Consider the following 14066-nt stretch of genomic DNA (forward strand, 5'->3'; position numbering starts at 1 on the left):
GGGGGGGGGGGGGGGTTGCATGGGCGGCAGGCCAGAGGTGGGGGGGGGGGGGGTAAGGGGGAGGGCGGGTGCCCAAAACTTAGCTACGCCACTGCTGCAATAGTCTCTCATACTGATCTTCCTCTAACCAGACGCTTACCCCTACAATCTACTGTACAAGGAATGCTGGGCTGCTCGGCTGTGTCAGTCCCTCCTATGCATTTCATTACATTCTGACTCAGTCCTCAGTCAGGATCCCATACAGCTCACGTTTTCCAGGTCACTGAGCAGGTGCACAGATGTACTCATTAATCACTGACTAAAAGTAAAAAAAAAAAAGAACGGAAAAAGGGGACGTCTTGCTTGGATCCACATTTATTTTAAATAACCGTTTTCAGTTACCTCTAAAAATAGATTAATTCTTCATAGATGGCAACATAAACGGAAAGTATAGTGAGTGATTACATATTAGACTGTATTGTACTGGTAGGCCAATAAAGATAGGAAATATACATTCATTAATTGCTGCAATGTCAAAAAATATTCGGTCCTTAGGTCAACACTATAAGTCAATGCACATTGGGTCGACCACTGAAAGTCGACAGGCCTTATGTCCACACCTCAAAAAGGTAAACGGGGCAAAAGGTCGACACAAGCATTATGCCAACAATGTGTTTTTTACCTTTTTTTTTTGAGCCGACATGTGCCGACAGGCAGTATTTCATGCCCTACCATCCACTAGGGCAGGGCTGGGCAACACCGGCCCTCCAGATGTTAATGAACTACACATCCCAGGATGCCTTGCATCAGTTTCAGCATGGCCACATAGCAATACTAATGCAAAGCATCCTGGTATGTGTAGTTCATTAACATCTGGAGGGCCGGTGTTGCCCAGCCCTGCACTAGGGCATGGAGGGAGGATATGTGCCAAGGGTAGCGAGACATTGACCTTGAAGCATGGTGAGCGCACGCGGTGCACTTTTTCTGTACATGTCGACTGTGTCAACAATCGGGTAAAAAAAAAGTGAAAAACCCACGTTGACCTGAATAGTGTCGACCGATACCATAAAGAATTTTAATATTAATAAAGATCACAGATATATAAACAATGTCTTTTCACAGTCTGTTCCTACGTCGATTATAAATTAAGGGAAGCCAAAACAATGGAGGGGCCAGATTCAAAAGTGATAAAATGGAGAGTGATAAGCAACCAACCAATCCGCTCCTACCTGACATTTTTCAAACACAACACTTTTATTGGTAAGCTGCTCAATCAGAGGTCTGTCATTCAGGTGCCAACAGGGAGGGGTAAATCTGGTTAGGGAAAAAAAAAAAAACAGTTTGTATCCCTATTGCACACTGAATGAGAAATATACATATAATAATCAGATAATACAGAGATCTTGGTTGCATATATCTGCAGATATAGGGTTAAGCCCCCAGGCCGTACGTCAAGGCATATTAGGCCCATAAATTTGTTATTGTGCATGGGATGGGTTTGGGAGTGTGGTTCCCCCTTTGTTGGTATGGCTGGTCTGCTCCAGGGTAGCACACCCTAACACTTTATTAACATTTATGTTTTTCCCTATCACATTGTATGTATTATTTTAATCACACCTTCACCTCCCTACATAGCACTTATGTGCTTCTTATTTAACACTTACTAGCTTTCATTTGTGTGCTGCCCTGGAGTAGTCAGCCTGTGTCGGCATGTTGGGGGCCCACACCCCAGACCCATACCCAGTGTTAGGGACCCCCAGTGACAGAGATGCCTTGACGTACGGCCTGGGGGCTTAACCCTATATCTGCAGATATATGCAACCAAGATCTCTGTATTATCTGATTATTATATGTATATTTCTCATTCAGTGTGCAATAGGGATACAAACTGTTTTTTTTCCTAACCAGATTTACCCCTCCCTGTTGGCACCTGAATGACAGACCTCTGATTGAGCAGCTTACCAATAAAAGTGTTGTGCAGTTGAGAGGCATAGATGGGTCAGCATTAGGAGGGATTGCTGACACCTGAGTGCCATTGGAGAAGCCAGGGGTATCTCCAGGTAAGCTGGCTCTCAGATGTTGTAAGCCATTATCATGTGGCCTTACACTGGGCTATTAGGCCCATAAATTTGTTATTGTGCATGGGATGGGTTTGGGAGTGTGGTTCCCCCTTTGTTGGTATGGCTGGTCTGCTCCAGGGTAGCACACCCTAACACTTTATTAACATTTATGTTTTTCCCTATCACATTGTATGTATTATTTTAATCACACCTTCACCTCCCTACATAGCACTTATGTGCTTCTTATTTAACACTTACTAACTTTCATTTGTGTGCTGCCCTGGAGTAGTCAGCCTGTGTCGGCATGTTGGGGGCCCACACCCCAGACCCATACCCAGTGTTAGGGACCCCCAGTGACAGAGACGCCTTGACGTACGGCCTGGGGGCTTAACCCTATATCTGCAGATATATGCAACCAAGATCTCTGTATTATCTGATTATTATATGTATATTTCTCATTCAGTGTGCAATAGGGATACAAACTGTTTTTTTTCCTAACCAGATTTTTCAAACACAGTCTGTGACATGGCAGGTAGGAGCTGATTGGCTGGCTGTTTATAACTACATTTTATCACTTTTGAAACTTAGGGATTATATTACTGCTCAAAATAAATCTCTCTCTCTCTGGGCCATATGCACTGTTATTAGTGCTAAAATGAATGTAACTAATGCTTCAGTTCCTCTGACATTATATGTATCAATATCTGAGGAGATGATTGAGTACTGGGAATGTAGCATTTGTCGAGCACAAAATGTATCAAACCTTGTTACATAATTTGAATGGCAGGAGTACACTGCATAGGGGGTGCATCTGTTAGATGGCAGAATGATGCATATCAATTGTATACAGATCCAGAGGCGTAGCTAGGGCGGAGCCGATAGAGCACAAGCTCCGGGCACCGAGATGTCACCAGGCGCCAGAGCCGTGCACTTTGCTGCCGGCTCCCACGCCCTGCTCGCCCGCTCCCCCAGCATGTCCGCTCCCCCTGGCGTTACTGTGCAGCACAGTCAGTGAGAGTGAGTGCAGCAGATCCTGCCCCTGGCTGTCTGTGACTGGCTGAGCCTGTCACTGTGTAAGAGACCCCAGGCGGTGAGAGCCATACACTTTTGGCTCCTCCCATAGCAGGTAGCTTAAGTATTGGCTGGTGGCGAGAGAGAGGTTTGGAAAGCAGGGAAGCACTGGGGGGACAGACTGGAACTGACACCGCTGCGAGTGATAAAAAATAAGGAATTTGGTACTCACCGGTAATTCCCTTTCACCGAATCAGCAGGGGCCACTGCAGTCAAGACGTATGGGATAGTGTAGGTGTTCTGGAGGAGTAGCACTTTAAGTAAAACTTTCACGATACAGGCTCCTCCCTACTCTATCCCCCCCAGGACTCCAGTCTTAGAAAAACTGTGTCCGAGAGGAGATGAGCGACCGGAGCCTCCGGCAAGGACAAAGAAAAACCGAAAAAGCCCAAGGTTAAGTTAGACACCACTTAACCAACACTTATAACTCATTCAACCAACCAAAATAACAAAAAGACGCCAAAACAGGATGGCAGGAGGACTAGCCTCGGGAGGGCGTGCAGTGGCCCCTGCTGATTCGGTGAAAGGGAATTACCGGTGAGTACCAAATTCCTTATTTCACCTTCATGCAGCAGGGGCCACTGCAGTCAAGACGTATGGGATAATACCCAAGCACTACTCCCGGGCGGGAGAGCGCTGGGACTCCTGCAAAACCGCTTTCCCAAATGACATTGCTGTACTAGCAAAAGTGTCAAATCTGTAAAAACGTGCAAAAGTGTTAACACCGGCCCAGGTGGCTGCTCTACAAATCTGAGTCAAAGGAACCCCTCTGGCCACAGCCCAAGAGGTACTCACTGACCTAGTAGAATGAGCCGAGACAGTACCCGGCAGCGTCTGATTACAATGACGATATGCCTCACGGATTGTGAGACAAATCCACCTGGCCAAGGTCTGTTTCGATGCGGGCCACCCCCTTTTGACCGCATCGTACAAAACGAAAAGACAATCTGATTTTCGCACAAGCTTCGTACGAGAAACATAAATTCTCAGGGCCCGAACTACATCCAGTAGCCGATCCTGCCCTGAGAGAACTGGAACCACTATGGGTTCATTTACATGAAAAGACAATACCACCTTAGGCAGAAAACCTTTAGAAGTATGCAACTCTGCCCTATCATTGTGAAAAATCAGAAAAGGTGGCTTGCACGACAAAGCTTCCAACAATGAAACGCGACGAGCCAAAGCCAAAAGCATGACTGTCTTCCAGGTCAGAAATTTCAAATCTGTAGACTGTAACGGCTCAAACACGTCAGATTTAAGAAACGACAAAACAATGGACAGATCCCAAGGCTCTGTAGGACCTGAAAACGGTGGTTGGATACGCAACACCCCCTTCAAAAAAGTTTGAACCTCCGGAATCAGGGCCAAACGGCGGTGAAAGAAAACAGAGAGAGCCGCGACCTGAACTTTTAAAGAAGCCAACCGCAACCCAGCCGACAAACCTGTCTGCAGGAATTCCAAGAATCTGGCCAAATTAAATACGGCCTTTGGTGCACCTCTAGATTCGCACCACTTCACGTATGACCTCCAACTCCGATAATAGTAAGAGGAAGTAACCTCCTTCCTTGCTCTGATCATTGTAGGAATTACCGACTGTGGCATACCTCTTCTCTTGAGCAACTCGGCCTCAACAGCCAAGCCGTCAAACGAAGACGAGCTAAGTCTGGGTAGACGAACGGACCTCAGAGGCAGTCGCCAAGGCCTGTCTATCAGTAAGCTCTGAAGTACTGAATACCACGATCTCCTTGGCCAATCCGGGGCCACTAGAATGACCGTGGCGGCTTCCTGCTTCACTCGTTTGAGTACCCTTGGAATCAAGGGAAACGGGGGAAACAAATAGATGAGGTCGTAGTCCCATGGCACTGCCAAAGCATCCACCGCCACTGCAGCAGGGTCGAGAGACCTGGCACAGTACACTGGAAGTTGGTGATTCAATTTGGAGGCCATGAGGTCTATCTGAGGAGTTCCCCACCTCCTGGTTATCATGCTGAAGACCTCCTTGTTGAGGGCCCACTCCCCGGGATGGAAAACCTGGCGGCTGAGGAAATCCGCTTCCCAATTTTCCACCCCCGGAATGAAAATTGCTGAAAAATCGAGAGCATAGAGCTCTGCCCATTCCAGAATGGGACGAACCTCCTTCATTGCTGCTCGACTCCTGGTTCCGCCCTGACGGTTTATGTATGCGACAGCCGTCGCATTGTCGGACTGGATCCTCACCGCCTTTCCTACAAGCAGGTCATGAGCCTGAGACAAGGCCCACCTGATTGCTCTCAATTCCAGCACATTGATCGAAAGACTCGATTCCTGGGCGGACCAACGACCCTGGAAAGTGTGACCCTGCGTCACCGCCCCCCAGCCCCGCAGGCTGGCGTCTGTCGTGACCACAGTCTACGTGTAGGTTTTGAAACTGCGTCCCTGTAGCAAATTGTCCATGATGAGCCACCAATGGAGAGATCTTCGCGCCTCCTGGCTCAGAACAATGGTCCTGTGCAGATGTAGATGGGACCCGGACCATTGGGACAACATGCTCCACTGAAAAGCTCTTGAGTGGAATCTGCCATAGGGAAGAGCCTCGAAAGAAGCTACCATCAGACCCAGTAGTCTGGTGCACAGATGCACAGATACCCTGCGAGGGAGCAGAACTTGTCTGACCCTCCTCTGAAGAGTTAACGCCTTCTCCCTTGGCAGAAACACTCTCTCCAAACTGGTGTCGAAAATGAGACCCAGAAACAAAAGTCTCTGTTTCGGTAGTAGTTGAGACTTTTTGAAGTTTAGAATCCATCCATTCTGAACTAGGAATTGGCATGTCAACAAAGCATCCCTCTCCAGCTTCTCCGGAGAAGGAGCTTTCAAGAGAAGATCGTCCAAATATGGAATTATCGTCACTCCCTGAGTCCGAAGGACTGATGTCATGCAGGCCATAACTTTGGTGAATACCCTTGGCGCAGACGACAGACCGAACGGAAGGGCCCTGAACTGGAAATGTAGCTTTCGAATAGCAAAACGAAGAAACCTCTGATGTGGTTCCCAAATGGGAACGTGTAAATAGGCATCTTTGATGTCTAGAGAAAGAAGATATTCCCCCTTCTCCAAATTTGCTATTACTGAACGAATGGACTCCATTTTGAACTTGTGGTACTGGATGTAGTTGTTTAAATGTTTTAGATTCAGGATCGGGCGAACCGAACCGTCTGGCTTCGGGACTACAAACACACTGGAGTAGTAACCCGTCCCTTCCTGCTCCTTGGGAACCGGAACCACTACCCCCTGTACCAGAAGTTTTTGAATAGAGTCTGTCAGAGCTTCCCGCGACTCTGGAGACAACGGAAGCCCTATTGTAAAGAATTTTTCTGGCGGGTGGGAAACAAACTCCAACTTGTAGCCGAGAGCCACAATCTGGAGCACCCAACTGTCTCTGCAATGAGTTTTCCAGGCCTGCAGAAAAAAAGACAATCTTGCGCCCACCGTGGGATCCCCCAAATGGGCGGGGAGCCCGTCATGCCACAGGCTTGTTGGGCTTGGGGTCTGCTCGGCGGGCGACAGCGGGATTGGAGGCGGAAGCAGTCCTACCTCCTCTACCTCTATGTCCTCAAAAGGACGAGAAACCTCCACGGCCTCTTCCTCTTGAACTGGACGAACCCCGAAAGGCCCGAAAGGACGGAGCAGAAAAAAACAGTTTAGGCGGAGGAGCGGAAGAGGGAAGGAAAGCAGACTTCCCACCGGTGGCCTGAGCGATAAGCCTATCCAGCTCAGGACCAAAGAGCATGTCCCCTGTGAAGGGTAATGCCTCCACCGCCTTCTTTATTTCAGCCTCCGCATGCAACGAGCGCAACCAGATAGACCGTCTGGCTAAAACAGCCTGGGCAGAAACTTTCGCCCCTAACTCTGTAATATCCGCGGCTGCCCCACCTAAATACGCGGACGCATCCTTTAGAAACTCCGCTAAAGGGAGAAGCTCCGACCTGGGCCTGTTGGACTGAATTCCTTCAACCAACTCACCGGCCCAACTTTCCATAGCCTTGCTGACCCAAGCCGAGGCCAAAGCTGGTCTGAGAAGAGCCCCCGAAATAGAGTAAATGGACTTTACCGTAGTCTCTAAACGGCGATCCGGAGCTTCCTTCAAAGTCACGGCACCTGGCACTGGTAGCGTAGTGCACTTTGAGAGACGGGAAAGAGAAACATCAGCAGGCGGAGGATTCTCCCATTTCTCCCTTGAAGAATCGGAAAAAGGGTACATAGATTTAATACGCCTAGACAATTGAAATTTCTTGTCAGGGGATTTCCAAATATCCAGTAACAGCCTATCAAGTTCCGCTGAGTCTGGAAAATTAACCACCTGCTTTGTGGTACGACCAAAAATAGAGGTTTGAGCCGGAGCCTCCACCTCCGTAATGTTAAGCGTAGATCTTACGGCCCTGATAAGGCCTTCCACCCCCAGAGAATCCTCCCCCGACTCCTGAAGAGGAGGCTCAGGGTCCAGATCCACAGGGAACTCTCCTTCCTCCAACTGCTCTTCATCAGAATCCTCTGACTGATAAACAGTCGCAAGGGTTCTTTTAAGGGGCATTGGAAAACCCTGCTGCTGTGAAGGACCCGCAACAGCATGACTTAATGAGTCTACCGACTGAATAAGAGTCCTGGCCCAAGCCGGCTCTGAAGAAGACAATTTGCTGATCTGAGACTGCAAACTCTCCCTTTCCTTACGGGATGCAGATAACTCAGCAGCTAAATCTGCCAAAACAGATTGAAATAAATCACCTGCTGGCTGAGCCCTAGAAGACTCTGCCCTATCAGGCTGCTGTGACTCTGAATAACAAACCTTACACAAGGCAACACCCTTAATGTGCTGTGTAAAGTGTTCCTTGCACTTCTTGCAAGTATACACCTTCTGAGCAGCCTTAGAAGCTGCCGACCTTCCTGCCATTCCAAAAGAAAATAGCAAACTCAGAGACAAACAATACTCACTCCACAAACACACACACACAGCCCCAATAAACCCAGGAACCCAGCCTAATAGACCAAACCCTGGGATAAGGGAAAGAAAGGGAGAAGCCTCTTCCCTAACAATTATGTGTGTGTATGTGAGTGATCCCCTCCGCTGACTTACAGACCAGCCTCTGATGTCCTGGGAAGGAGCGCAATAACAGGGTGCGCTACTCTGGTCCCCGCCACCTTTAACGCATGCCCGCCGACCTGGAGTGTGGCGCTGACCGTGGACCCGTAACGCCAGCCGCACGCAGCTGCGGCGGGTCCCCGGAACTGATGCCCCGGTGGTCGGGTACTGGAGGGACACTGCGTGCAGTGTCAACCAGACCCCTCCAGGCATCCACGTAGCAGGCAGGCTCCGTCCAGCAGAGTCTGCCTGTCCTCAACTTCAGTGAAAAAATAAAAATCACCACAAAAAAACCTAATCCCCCTCAGGAGACAGGTCCGAGGAGACCTACTCCTCCGGCACTTTTTCTAAGACTGGAGTCCTGGGGGGGATAGAGTAGGGAGGAGCCTGTATCGTGAAAGTTTTACTTAAAGTGCTACTCCTTCAGAACACCTACACTATCCCATACGTCTTGACTGCAGTGGCCCCTGCTGCATGAAGGTGAAAAAGTTTTACTGTATATGTTGAGGGGGGGGGGGGGGGTTTACTGTACTGGGGAGATGATCTGTCAGTAAGGGAGGAGGACTATTTGGTGCTGAGGGGAGGATGGGGCAATTGTATTACTAGATGGAGTTGATATGTCTTAATGAGAGGGCAGAGCCGGCCTTAGGCATAGGCAAACTAGGCCATTGCCTAGGGCATTTGAAATGCCTAGGGGCATCAGCAGCTTCTGCTGATTAAAATGATATGCAGCATGCCTATATTCTGTGTGTGAGTGAGGCTGTATCTGCATATGGAATAGTGTATTCATGGAAATCACTGTAACATAGCATTCCGTATGCAGGTACAGTCACAGTCGCACACAGAATATAGGCATGCCACATATCATATTAATCATCGGAAGCTCTTTGTGCCTTGTGTGTGCTGGTCATAACATTGCAAATAAGACGAATTTTCAGCAAAAAAAGCACCCAACGTTAGCAGAACTGGCCAGGAGCTGCATGGCTTATTGAGTCAAGATGTATGAGGAAACATCTGTATCCAAGCAGAGGCAGAGGTCACAGCGGCTGTGCGAGTGCTGTCTGCGGGTGGGTTGGTTGTGCAATAGTGTTCGGCATATGTGTAAGGGGCATTATGTGTGTCATGTATAAATGCATTAATAATGTGTGACATGTGTAACAGGCATTATGTGTGTCATGTGTATAAGGGCATTAATAATGTGCAACATATGTGTAATGGGCATTATGTGTGTCATGTGTATAAGGGCATTAATAATGTGCAACATATGTGTAAGGGGCATTATGTGTGTCATTATGTGTATGAACTGAAGGACATTTATAAAGGTTGGCATAATGTGTAAGGGGCATTATGGTTATAAGGACATTAATAATGTGTGTCATATGTAAGCGGCATTCCTGTGTGGTATTATCAGGGGTGTGAATAAAGTTGCACTACTGTGTGGCATAATTTGAATTGGGGGTACTATTGTGTGGCCATGCCCCTTCCCAGCAAGAACACACCCCTGTTTGGGCTGCGCACCGAATGTGTGCACTGTTTCTATTTAAAATATTGCAGGTAGGAGCACCAAAATGATGACTGCTATGATGAGGGTTGATGGTGCTGGGAAAGGGGAGCAGGGTCAGAGGCGGAACTAGTGGCGGTGCTAGGGGGCACCAGCCAAAATCTTGCCTAGGGCATCATTTAGGCTAGGGCCGGCTCTGTGAGAGGGGACTATTCTATGCTAAGGAAAGATGATGATCTATTTGGGGGTAACTGGAGTTGATGTTCTGTTTTATGGGGCATTATTTATTGCTAAAGGGAAATTGTGTTACATGGGGAATCTTCTGTTCTAGAGCACTCTCCTTATACTTGTTGCAGATAACTATCCAGCTTCCCCATCATAATGCAACTCCCCCCCCCCCCCCCCCCCGCAGCTTACCCTAACCCTCCCTGCTAATTACTACTACCTACTGCCTAAACCTATCCCCTAACCTCTCCTGCCTTATTGTCTCGGTGTTACAAAAAAGCCCTGGCATAATGTGTAATGGGAATTACGGTGTTTGGCATTATGTGTAATTGGCATTACTGTGTGTGGCATAATGTGTGTGGCATTATGTGTGACAGGCATTACGGTTTGTTATATAGTATGTAATGGGCATCATGTGTGACCTTATGTGTAATTGGCATTATGGCATGTGGCTTTATGTGTAATGGGTATTACAAAGTTCGCTAAAATGTGCAATGGGCATTACGGTGTGGGGTATAATGTTAGGCCACACCCCCTTTTTGCTGCACAAGAGCTCCGCCTATTACAAATGGGGGGGGGGGGGGCGCGAAAAATGCCCATGCTCCGGGCACCGTGGCACCTAGCTACACCACTGTACAGATCCCTTGATTTAACCAGATAAACCATATATTGGCCGGGGGTGGCGTAGCTAGTCAGCAAATGGGAGACACATCGCTCCGCCGACCAGCTCCAGCTACGCCACCCCCGGCTAATATACGGTTTATCTGGTTAAATCAAGTCATCTGTATTCAATTGATATTCATCATTCTGCCGTCTAAGATGCATCCCCCTATGCAGTGTTCTCCTGGCATTCAAGTTATGTAATCAAGTTATCTGTATTCAATTGATATTCATCTTTCTGCCATCTAAAGGCCCCATACACTAGTGCGATTTGGGCCGATTTCACTGAATTCAGACAGATTGGGACATATATCATAGCACATGTGTTTGATCTGCTGTACCCCGATGTGTGGTCCCATGCGGGTAGGACGTCGGGCCTCGGGTATGCAGCACATAAGATAAATCGTATTTGCAGCAACCAGCGGCACATTGCAGGGGCTTTTTACCACCCACGATGCATCACATCTGACATCCCCGGGGAGTCCTTATCTCATGTAACAATGATACACTAAGCGCCAAGTCGGATGTAGGATTCTCGGGGAGCACTCACACCTTGATAAAAGGGGTACTGTTACCCCAAAACGTTGGATATTTGGGATGTTTTGAATACAAAGTTTTGTTGTCAGCAGACTCCGAGTGCCGCCTCTTTTCTATGGTACTGCAGACTTCACATTTGATGAGGGCACCGGGGGCAGATGAAGTAAGGTAGAGGAGTGCTGGACCAACACCACATGATAGATAGATATTTTCAATATTTGTGTCTATCTATCTATCTATGTTCTAGGTACTGTTTATTATAAGTAATGCCATTCATTTCAACAGCTTAACTGTCCCAACTGTATCAGCCACATTAATGCAATGAATAGTTTATTTTTTTGAGCAGGGCCCTCCCTACTCTTGGTTTGTTTTTCTTTGTCCCAATTTTATAACTGTCCCTATTTTTCCTACTGTCTGACATTGGGGAGTAATTTGACACCTTAAAAACCAATAATGATAATATATCGATTGTAAGCTTGCGAGCAGGGCCCTCCTACCTCGATATTGGTTTGTTTTTCTACCCAGTTTGTTTAATCACTGTTGTTTCCAATTGTAAAGCGCAATGTAATATGCTGCGCTATATAAGAAACTGTAAATAAATAAATAAATGTCAAATACTGTACGTCCATAACATCGGCTTCTGTGTGACACCTGGTGGTAATAAAGAGGTACTGCAGTCAAAGACTGTTACGACACACTTCAGTGCGTTTCGCTGTAGTAGAATACAAGTGGAATGGGGTAATCTCTCTACACAATCCAATTCTAGATATTGATAGTACACCCCGATATTATGCAGTGCAATGACCCCATATAATATCAAAAGTGCTGCTGTAGATCGTGGAATGAAATACAAGGGTTAAATGTTAAATATATAGGGGATATATTGAATTAAAGTTGGATCCATTGCGACATGCATTTGTTGGAATGGATCCGACAATACCTATTCAATTGTGCTCCCAATGTCAGGGCCAGGTGAGCAGCAGCAGCAGCGGGATTGTGGCACCAAGGGAGCAGCAGCATCATCACCGCTGTTGCAGCTGCTCACCCGGCGCAGTCCTCCCCACCTCATCTCCTTAATCCAACTTTTTTTAAAGTCGGACTGAGATTGTTGTAAACGGGACAAAACCTGTCGAATATGGCCCCGTTTTTTAAGAAAGCATGCAGAATGGCGGCTATTCTGGCGATCAACGTATTTTCTGACAGGCCGGAGCATTCCGACCTGTCGGAAAAAATATAAAAAAAAAAATTGGATGAATCATGGATTCGATGAAAAATTTGATTAGACCGTATAGTCTTGTGGATACAGAGAGTGCTGCTGTCAGTGTCAGGACCCCACATCTATTACATGAACATAATGATATAAATAAATCCCATGTTCTCGGGTTGTGTAGCTGTAATTATCCCCCAATTTAATAACAAAGTTTACAGTATGTCTGTTGACAGTGATTAGTTCCATGTCTAATATACAGATGACCTTAATGTAATTATATATGTATTATCGGTCACTGACTGTTCCTATAGAAAACTTGTAGTTTGCAGATAGAGTCCTAAGATCCTTATTAGATTGAAGGATAATTACAGTGACGCAGCTCGAGAACATGGGACTTAGAATTTGGTTCATTAATATTGAAATGGCAGTCACAGGTCGTGGTGTCCTACACGCACAGCGGCATCACGGATTTATTTACAGTTTCGTATATGGCGCAGCAGATTCCGTTGCGCTTTACGATTGTAGACAGTGGTAAAACAAACCGGGTAACAACGGGGGTATTTTGGTTCACTCTTTCTTAAATGGACAAAACCATGTGCACTGCAAGGGGAAGATGTAAAATGTGCAGAGAGAATTAGATTTGGGTGAGTTATTTTGTTTCTGTGCAGGAAAAATACTGGCTGCTTTATTTGTACACTGCAATATAGATCTCACTTTGAAGTAAAACCCCACCCAAATCTAACTCTCTCTCTGCACAAGTAACATCTGCCCCACCTGCAGTGCACATGGTTTTGTCCATCTAAGAAGGAATTTGTCAGAAAGAGTGAAACAAAATAACCCCCAAATCAACAGAGGTAGGAGGGCCCTGCTCGCACGCTTACAATGCATACACGCACCTGGCACTAATCACAGGACACAAGGTAAATGCTAAGGACACTAGTAATAAAAAATTTATAAGAAACTCTGCAACTGAATAGTAAAAAACTGAGGTTCTGAGCATTATTTATGTGCAAAAATATGGGACCATCTACAATGATCAGTTGGGTTCCTGACAAGGTTCATGCTCAAAGCACCGGGACACTATTAAATTCTACCACCATGCCACAGTGAATGTAAGGGTATGACATAGCAGATGTCAGCAGATGTCGGCTAGAAAAAAAATGTAAAAAACTCATGTTGAACCTTGACTGTCAACCTAATGCTTGTGTCGACCTTAGCCAAGTTGACATATTTCAGGTTTTGGCCTAAGTCCTGCCAACCTTCAGTGGTCAACCCAACGCATGTCTACCTAGTGACCGTATCCCGTGGAAAGGTGGGTATATTAACCAGACCCTTGTCGGGATTCCCTAATTCGGGATGCTGTTTTGGTATTCTAACTGCCGACGTGTCGTCCACTGGACATCCAAATGTATTCCATTAAAATAGCCACCATGAATGTTAGGTCCTGGATAAGTCAACATAAGGAATGGGGTTATGGTACGGGGCCCCCTAGATGGGCGTGGCCCAGCTGCTTCAGCGCATCTTTGTTTTATTAGGGTAACATTGCAGTTTCTCTTTTTTTTCTATGCGGCACTACAAGTCTCAGCATGGTAGCACCACTTGTCATTGCAGGTATGGGTCATTGCATCGACCACTAATGGTCGACAGGGCTATGGTCAACAGCTGGAATAGATCAACATGGTTAAGGTAGACAGGGTTGGAAGGTCGACA

Source organism: Crinia signifera, chromosome 12, assembly GCF_055691185.1.
Source record: "Crinia signifera chromosome 12, ASM5569118v1, whole genome shotgun sequence".
Taxonomy (NCBI): domain Eukaryota; kingdom Metazoa; phylum Chordata; class Amphibia; order Anura; family Myobatrachidae; genus Crinia; species Crinia signifera.